The sequence below is a fragment of the Lipotes vexillifer genome, unplaced genomic scaffold, assembly GCF_000442215.2.
Source record: "Lipotes vexillifer unplaced genomic scaffold, Lipotes_vexillifer_v1.1 scaffold1572, whole genome shotgun sequence".
Lineage (NCBI taxonomy): Eukaryota > Metazoa > Chordata > Mammalia > Artiodactyla > Lipotidae > Lipotes > Lipotes vexillifer.
The window spans coordinates 61,044-69,039 of record NW_006796604.1 but is presented as its reverse complement, the minus strand read 5'-3'; positions in this window follow the sequence as shown (position 1 = coordinate 69,039).

The window sequence follows — 7,996 nt, the reverse complement described above, 5'->3', positions numbered from 1 at the left end:
ATTATATTGTGCATCATTCCTCTATCAAGACAATTTAATCATTACTTGGACACTGTGAAATTTCCAAATTTCTTTATTTTGGGGTAATAAGAGAAGTGTTCAGATAAGTAAATATATATGTATATGTACACTTGCTAGAATATATTGATATATCCTGCTACCTAGAATAAGACATATGGGAACTATTAACCAAGTTGCACATAACAGGAACAGCATGAGGTCAAGTTGATCGAATATTACCTCTATTATAAGTGTTTATGTGGTTAAATACTGCTGTGGAAAGAAGATAGTCTTTAGAGACAGATGGACATTTGATAAAATCTTAGTTTTTGGGCTTCCCTGGTGGCGCAGTGGTTGAGAGTCCGCCTGCCGATGCAGGGGACACGGGTTCGTGCCCTGGTCCGGGAGGATCCCACATGCCGCGGAGTGGCTGGGCCCGTGAGCCATGGCCGCTGAGCTTGCGTGTCCGGAGCCTGTGCTCTGCAACGGGAGAGGCCACAACAGTGAGAGGCCCGCGTACCGCCAAAAAAAAAAAAAAAAAAACTTAGTTTTCATGTGACTTTTGGCAAGATACTCTACTTCTCCAAGCTTTAATTTCCTTATTGTTAAAACTGAGACTATATACAGTCAGTTCCGCTGTAATGAAACATACGTGTTCATAAGAATTCATGTGCTAGGGCACAGAAATAAACCAACACACGTATAGTCAGTTAATCTACGACAAAGGAGGCAAGAACATACAATGGAGAAAAGACAGTGTCTTTAGCAAGTGGTGTTGGGAAAGCTGGACAGCCTCATGTAAATCAATGAAGTTAGAATACTCCCTCACACCATGCACAAAAGTAAACTCAAAATGGCTTAAAGACTTAAATATAAGACATGACACCATAAAACTCCTAGAAGAGAACATAGGCAAAACATGCTCTGACATAAATCGTAGCATTGTTTTCTTAGGCCAGTCTCCCAAGGCAAAAGAAGTAAAAGCAAAAATAAATAAATGGAACCTAATCAAACTTATATGATTTTGCACGACAAAGGAAACCATAAACAAAATGAAAAGACAACCTACCGACTGACTGGGAGAAAATATTCGCAAATGATGTAGCTGACAAAGGATTAATTTCCAAAATACACAAACAGCTCAGACAACTCAGTATCAAAAAACCTAATAACCCAATCAAAAAATGGGTAGAATGACTGAAACAGACATTTCTCCAAAGACAGATGGCCAAGAGGCACATGAAAATATGCTCAACATTGCTAATTACCAGAGAAATGCAAATCAATCACACCAGTCAGAATGGCCATCATCAGAAAGTGTACAAACAAATGCTGGAGAGGGTGTGGAGAAAAGGGAACCCTTCTGCACTGTTGGTGGGAATGTAAATTGATACAGCCACTATGGAGAACAGTATAGAGGTTCCTTAAAAAACTAAAAATAGAGTTACTATATGATCCAGAAATCCCACTCCTGTGCATATATCCGGAAAAGATGAAAACTCTAATAAGAAGAGATACATGCACCCCAATGTTCATAGCAGCACTATTTACAATAGCCAAGACAGAGAGGCAACCTGAGTGTCTATCAACAGATGAATGGATACAGATGTGGTGTGAATATGTATATATATATATATATATATATATATATATATGTACATATACAATATAATATTACTCAGCCATAAAAAAGAATGAAATCTTGCCATTTGCTGCAACATAGATGGACCTAGAGTTTATCATACTAAGTGAAGTAAGTCAGACAGAAAGACAAATATCATATGATATCAGTTACATGTGGAATCTAAAATATGACACAAATGAACTTATTACAAAACAGAAACAGACTCACAGCATAGAAAACAATCTTATGGTTACCAAAGGGGAAGAGGGGGGGGGATAAATTAGGAGTTTGGGATTAACAGATACATACTACTATTTATAAAATAGATAAACAACAAGGACCTAATGTGTAGCACAGGGAACTATATTCAATATCCTGTAACAACCTATAATGGAAAAGAATCTGAAAAAGAACACACATATATATATGTATAACTGAATTACTTTGCTGTACATCCAAAACTAACACAACATTGTAAATCAACTATACTACAATAAAATAATTTAAAAAAATAAATGTGCTAGGCAAAATCACAATAAAAACCACCAGGCTTTTGGGAAAAATAGGTTTGGGGTATAATACACAAAAACTTCATCAGTTACACATGAAAAAATAATAGGAACCCAACAAATATGGTAGCAGACTTTTACACATGTTAAGTGGTTAAGAAATACATAAATACTAAAATAAAATAATATTTTATCTTAAAAATACCTGAAGTTTACTTGTAGAAATGGGTATCAGGAGGGTTGTGAGTTGTTGTCAAGAGGTAGAAGGAGAGTAATCTGAAATCAGAAGGAAAGTTGTAACATGAACGGAGAATGAGTGTGAGTTGAAGGAGCTGGTAGGTGTTGGAGGTGTTTGTATGTTTCAGTATTCCAACCCAGTTCAGTTCAGTGGGGTGTAGTTACTGCATTCATGTAGTAATTCCTGCAGACAAGATTGCAGATAAGCATATTCTGTCCTTGTCTTTTTGACCTCACACACTTGAAGCACTTGCTTCCCTTGGTCTGGTAGTCAGTCTCCTAGATGGTCCCCAATGATCTTCACCTCTTGGTATTTACACATTTGTGTAGTTTACTTTCATACTGTACCAGGGATTGGTCTGGGTGACCAATAAAATACAGTAGAGTGATGATGTGCCACTTCTGAGATTAGCTTTTAAAACACTGCAGCTTCTGTCTTGGGCTCCCCTTTCTTCTGTCATTAACTCTGGGGGAAGCCAGATATAGTATGCGGACACTCAGGGATCCTATAGAGAGGTCCATGTGATGAGGAACTGAGGTCTCCTGCCTACATCCACATGAGTGATCGTGGAGTGAATCTCCAGACTTCAAATGACTGCAGTCTCAGCTGACAGCTTGACTGCAACTTCATTAGAGACCCTAAGCCAGACCCATCCAGATAACCCCTCTCAGATTCCTGACCCACAGCCACTGTGAAATAATATCTGTTGTTTAAAGCTGTTAAATTTTGTTATGCAGAGAACTAATACACTTGATTTCATTTATTTCGTACCTCCCTGGCTGGTCTTTCTCTATCTCCTTACTGGTTCCTCCTCCTCTTTTAACAAATCTATAACGGTTGAAATCCTTTGGGATTCAGTCCTGGGTCATCTCTTGTCTCTCTATATCTGTCATACTATGATATTAAGTATCATCTTTGTGCTTTATCTCTGAGCTGGAATTCTCCTTTGAACTACAGACCCACATATTCAACTTCATATCTTGCCTCTCTACTTGGACGTTTCACAGACATCTCAAACCTAACATATTAAAAATGGAATTCCTAATTTCCTTTCTTTCTCCCAACCTGTTCATTCTTTCCTTCCCTATCATTCTCTCCAATCTTCCCAATTATTATAACGGTATCAAAATCCAGTTAATTAAGGCCAAAACCTAGATAGCAACACTAATTCCTCTTTCTCTAAACTCCTAATCCAATAAAGCAGCAAGATCTGTCCATCCGTTTCCAAAATAGATTTACAATTATTTACATTTTCCTTTTCTCACAATGATCATTGTTACCTCACCTAAACTACTAAAACAGCCTCCTAACTGGTCTCCCTGCCCACTGTCAATCCATTTCTCAGAGATAGCAGCTTGAATGATCTTTTTCAAATAAATCATGTCATACCTCTGATTACAATCTTTCGATAACTTTCTACTGCAGTTGGAATGAAATCCAAACCACTTATGTAGTTTATAGGCTTTGCATGACCTGCACTTATCTATTTACCCTCATCTTGAACCACCTTCCTCCTGATTCATTATGCTCAGTACCATTTTTTCCATTCCAGAAACATAAGATCTTTCTGCTCCAGGTATTTAGCACACGTCAGTTTCTCTAACTGGAATATTCTTCCTCCTATTTTTCCTACTCCTTATCTTTTAGTTCTTCCCTTAAATCTTGTCTCCTCAAGAGGACTTTCCCAATGAAGCATCCTCTCTGAAGTAAGTCTCCCTCTCATATTCTCTGCCACTTCCTTACCAGTATCAGACCTTGTATTATGTCTGTTTCCATGTGTTCTGTCTGTCCCACTTTATTAGAGTGGCGGCCTCCTGGAGAGCAGTGTCAGTGTTAGTCTTTGTCACCACTCTGTCCCAAGCACCTGGCTCAGTGTCTGTACACTGCACATACTTCATTTTCCTGTGTTAAATGAATGGATGGATGAATGAATGAATGAATGAATAAGCATGTGGTGAAATCCCACCAATTCTTTAAAATCTAGGCCTTACCTCTTTCACCACTGGCACTTCTCCCATGAAGCTGTCCTTTTGTTTCCTTTGTTTAGAGAGATATACCCTATCTCTGCTAGATTTTGAGTTCCAACAGAGAAGAAGCAACGATGTCTTATTCTCATGATATCTGGACGATTATAGGTACTCAATAAATCAGTGGTTCTCAGATTTCAATGCGTGTGCCTGCCCTCACAGATTCTGCCTTAGTAACTGTGAACTGAAATTCAGTGTGTGTAGTGGTTTATTTTTAAAATAAGCAACCCAGGTTATTTTTGTATCACACTTTGAGAAAAAAATGGTACTGCCTGTCAATATCTGTGGTGACTCCTTCTCTACACCAGGCTTAATTTTTAGTTCTTATAAGCAATGAGGGTGAAATTTCAACACCCCAACAAGTCTGGAGAGCAAAGGGTTATTGTCCCCCTCCTCCAATGTAATATTTCACCATTTTTGGATATCACCATATTTTTTGAGCCCTCTATGTAGTTTTAGCCCTCTGCTTGTGAGGTCAATTGATTTTTTTTTTTTTTTTAATTGTGTGTGTAGAACTGAGAATTTAGACCTTTTAGGGAACAGACACAGAAATATTTGTCTGCAGTTGTGTAGACAACTGCTTTAAAAGAAAGAGATGCTCTGCTCCTCTTATAACCTCTCTCAAGGGAGAAATGATTTTTGGTGATGAATCTAATCATAATTCCATTACCACATTTTAAGTAGACTTTCTTCTCTGCTCTTTAATAGTTACATTAAATAGCCAGCTGGCATAATTTTGGGGCAAAGATTTCTTATGAAAACTTTGAAAGTATTACATATTCCATTTGTTGCAATAATCTTTGTGAGGAAGATGCACGTTAATCTTGGTGGGACTTACGAACAATGGTTACCAGTTGCACTTTGATATTTTAATTTTTTTTCAAAATGGAGAAATGAATATTAAGGAACAATACTGTAATAAATAATTCTTGAATAAATAATTTTTGTAATTTTAAATCTTGGGGGAAAACAAAAAACTTTCACATTCTTAGTAGGCAAAAGAGGATAGAAAGAGTGCGGGATGGAAAACCCAGTCAATTTGTGTTCACCAGTAGGAAGTGAAATAGATTAGGCAAGGGGAAACATTTATTTCAATAGTACAAATAGGGAAAACTGCCAGACCATTTGGAAAAATGTCTTCATAAACAGAAACTGACTCTACTCAAAGTATGCAATTGAGGATTCTTGTTTGTGAGCAACAGAAACCAACTCTGGTTAACTCAGAAAAGAAATTTACTGAAAGATATCAGCTAGCTCAAAGTACAATGCACATTTTACCACAACTAAAGAAACAAAAAAAGGAATGAATGCAAAGCCTCGGGAAGGATAGGAACAGAGGCAGCAGAAACGATAGCCAACCCCCTCCCCACTGCCCGCCCCCAGTCTTAATGGAACCTCTGTTGGCCCCATTTCCTCTTTTGCCTGCTTCTCACTACTATTGTCGGGTTAGCAATGTCACTATTCTCAGGGAGTTAGGAGACAGGGACTCCAAACCCCGCCTCAACTTTAATTTCCCCAAATAAGAAAACAGTTCCGATATTGTTCAGCCTAAAAGCACAAACAAAATAAAACAAGAAAAACTAGTAGAATGAGGGAGTTTGCCTTAGTGGTCTAGCCTCCCAACCCCATTTTCATTCCTATCTTCTTTGTCCTTTTCAGACATCAAGTCTTTTCCCGTTCTCCCTTTCAATTATCTTAAACAAAACAAACCAAAACCAAAACCCTAAGGAACGAGTTTTATAAATATATTTGTGGTAAATTGTCAATGACTTATAAGTTAAAATTAGTTTACTAATTTATTAGATGTAAACTATTTCAGTATTCCTTTTGTATGCATTTATCTTATTTTTTAAGTGACCTTTTATTTACTAATTGCTTTTAATTAATTAATTTATTTTGGCTGTGTTGGGTTTTAGTTGTGGCATGCAGGATCTTTCGTTGCAGTGTGGGATCTTCGTTGTGGTGAGTGGGCTTCTCTATAGTTGCGGAATGGAGGTTTTCTCTCTAGTTGTGGCATAAGGGCTCCAGAGCGCGTGGGTTCTGTAGTTTGAAGCACGCGAGCTCAGTAGTCGTGGTGCGGGGGCTCAGTTGACCGGAGGCATGTGGGATCTTAGTTCCCCTACAGGGATAGAACCTGCATCTGCTGCATTGGAAGGCGGATTCTTTACCACAGGACCACCAGGGAAGGCCTGCATTTATCTTATTAATAAGGTTAGTCATTTGTTTACAATTTATATTTCTTCTTGGAACAATTTTCTATTTTTATTCAATGTCTTTTTGTTAAATGGGCTCTTGATTTTCCCTGTATGTTTCTCTCCACATTATTTGTATTTTCAACAGGAAACAAGAGAATGGAACAAAGAATGCAACTGTAATGGTGGAATTTCAGGTTTTGAAAGTAAAATAAGACAATACAGTGAAGTACATAAAACATGATCTAAATTCAAGATCCTCTAATTTTGGAGGTTGGTAAAAGCCAGTATCACAAATCAAATGGATTTAATTCAAGGGAAGCCTGGACTGCTTTTTATTGAATTCTTCAGGTATTCAGTAACACCTGTATCTTGGAATAGAACTGATCTTTTTTCTTTTGATTTTGAAATACCTGATATTAATTTGGAATGAAGTAAGATTCTGTTATAGAAAATGTATTTGAAGACGCTAAAGCAGAGAGCTGAAACAATTCTCACACCACTAGCGGTTGAGACGTACCTCTAGGTATTTTGAGGTATTTACTATTTACTAAATTTAGAAAGTTTTTAGGTTTACTGTAAGTGCAGTAAAATTTACACACACCGGATACAGAGGAATTTTCGGTAGATTTTACTTGAGAGAAGGTGAGTATAAACCAATTTGCAGTCATTATTGTAATGACAAGAATACTGCTCAAGTGTTCCAATGTGTCTTGTCTCCTTTGTTATGACCTCAGGTTATTTGAAAGCACAGTTATACTACCTCAGATTGAAAGGTGACTTCATTTTCAATGCATTTGCAATAGAATTGCAGAAAAAGGCTTAAGATAATATCCTAGCTTGCAAAGCACCCCTGTCAGATTTTTGTGTATTTTGAAAAGATGGATAAGGGCTTTTAGCCCTAAGGGGTCCCCCCTCCCCCTCCTTTACCTGCAGAATAGTAGAGTTTTGTATTAAGCCATCAATGGTTAGGTTTTCTTTTTTTTTCTTTTAATATAGTTTATCCATTCAACATATATTTACTGAGCACCTACTAAATGCTTGGGACTTATCAGTGCACCACATAGGCCAAAGATTACTGTTTCCACATTCTGATGGTGGTGATGGGGTGAGGGGCAGGCTGTACAACAAGAGAAAACTGAGAATACATCCCATGAAAATCACGTATTTTTTCCAGTTGAGCTGGTATATTGGATTGTGAGAAGAGAACGCCCTAAGTACAGTGTTAAATTCACAACTAGGGCCCAATACTGGACTGCATTTAACTGACAGAAGACTGGTTGCTAATTACAACTTTGAAATCCTTTAAGGCAGTTTACGTGCCTAAAGAACAAAGTTATAACGATTTTAGGCCCAAAGGAAGTTAAGTGCAGCAAAATATTAATAGAAAACGTGCTATATGGCTC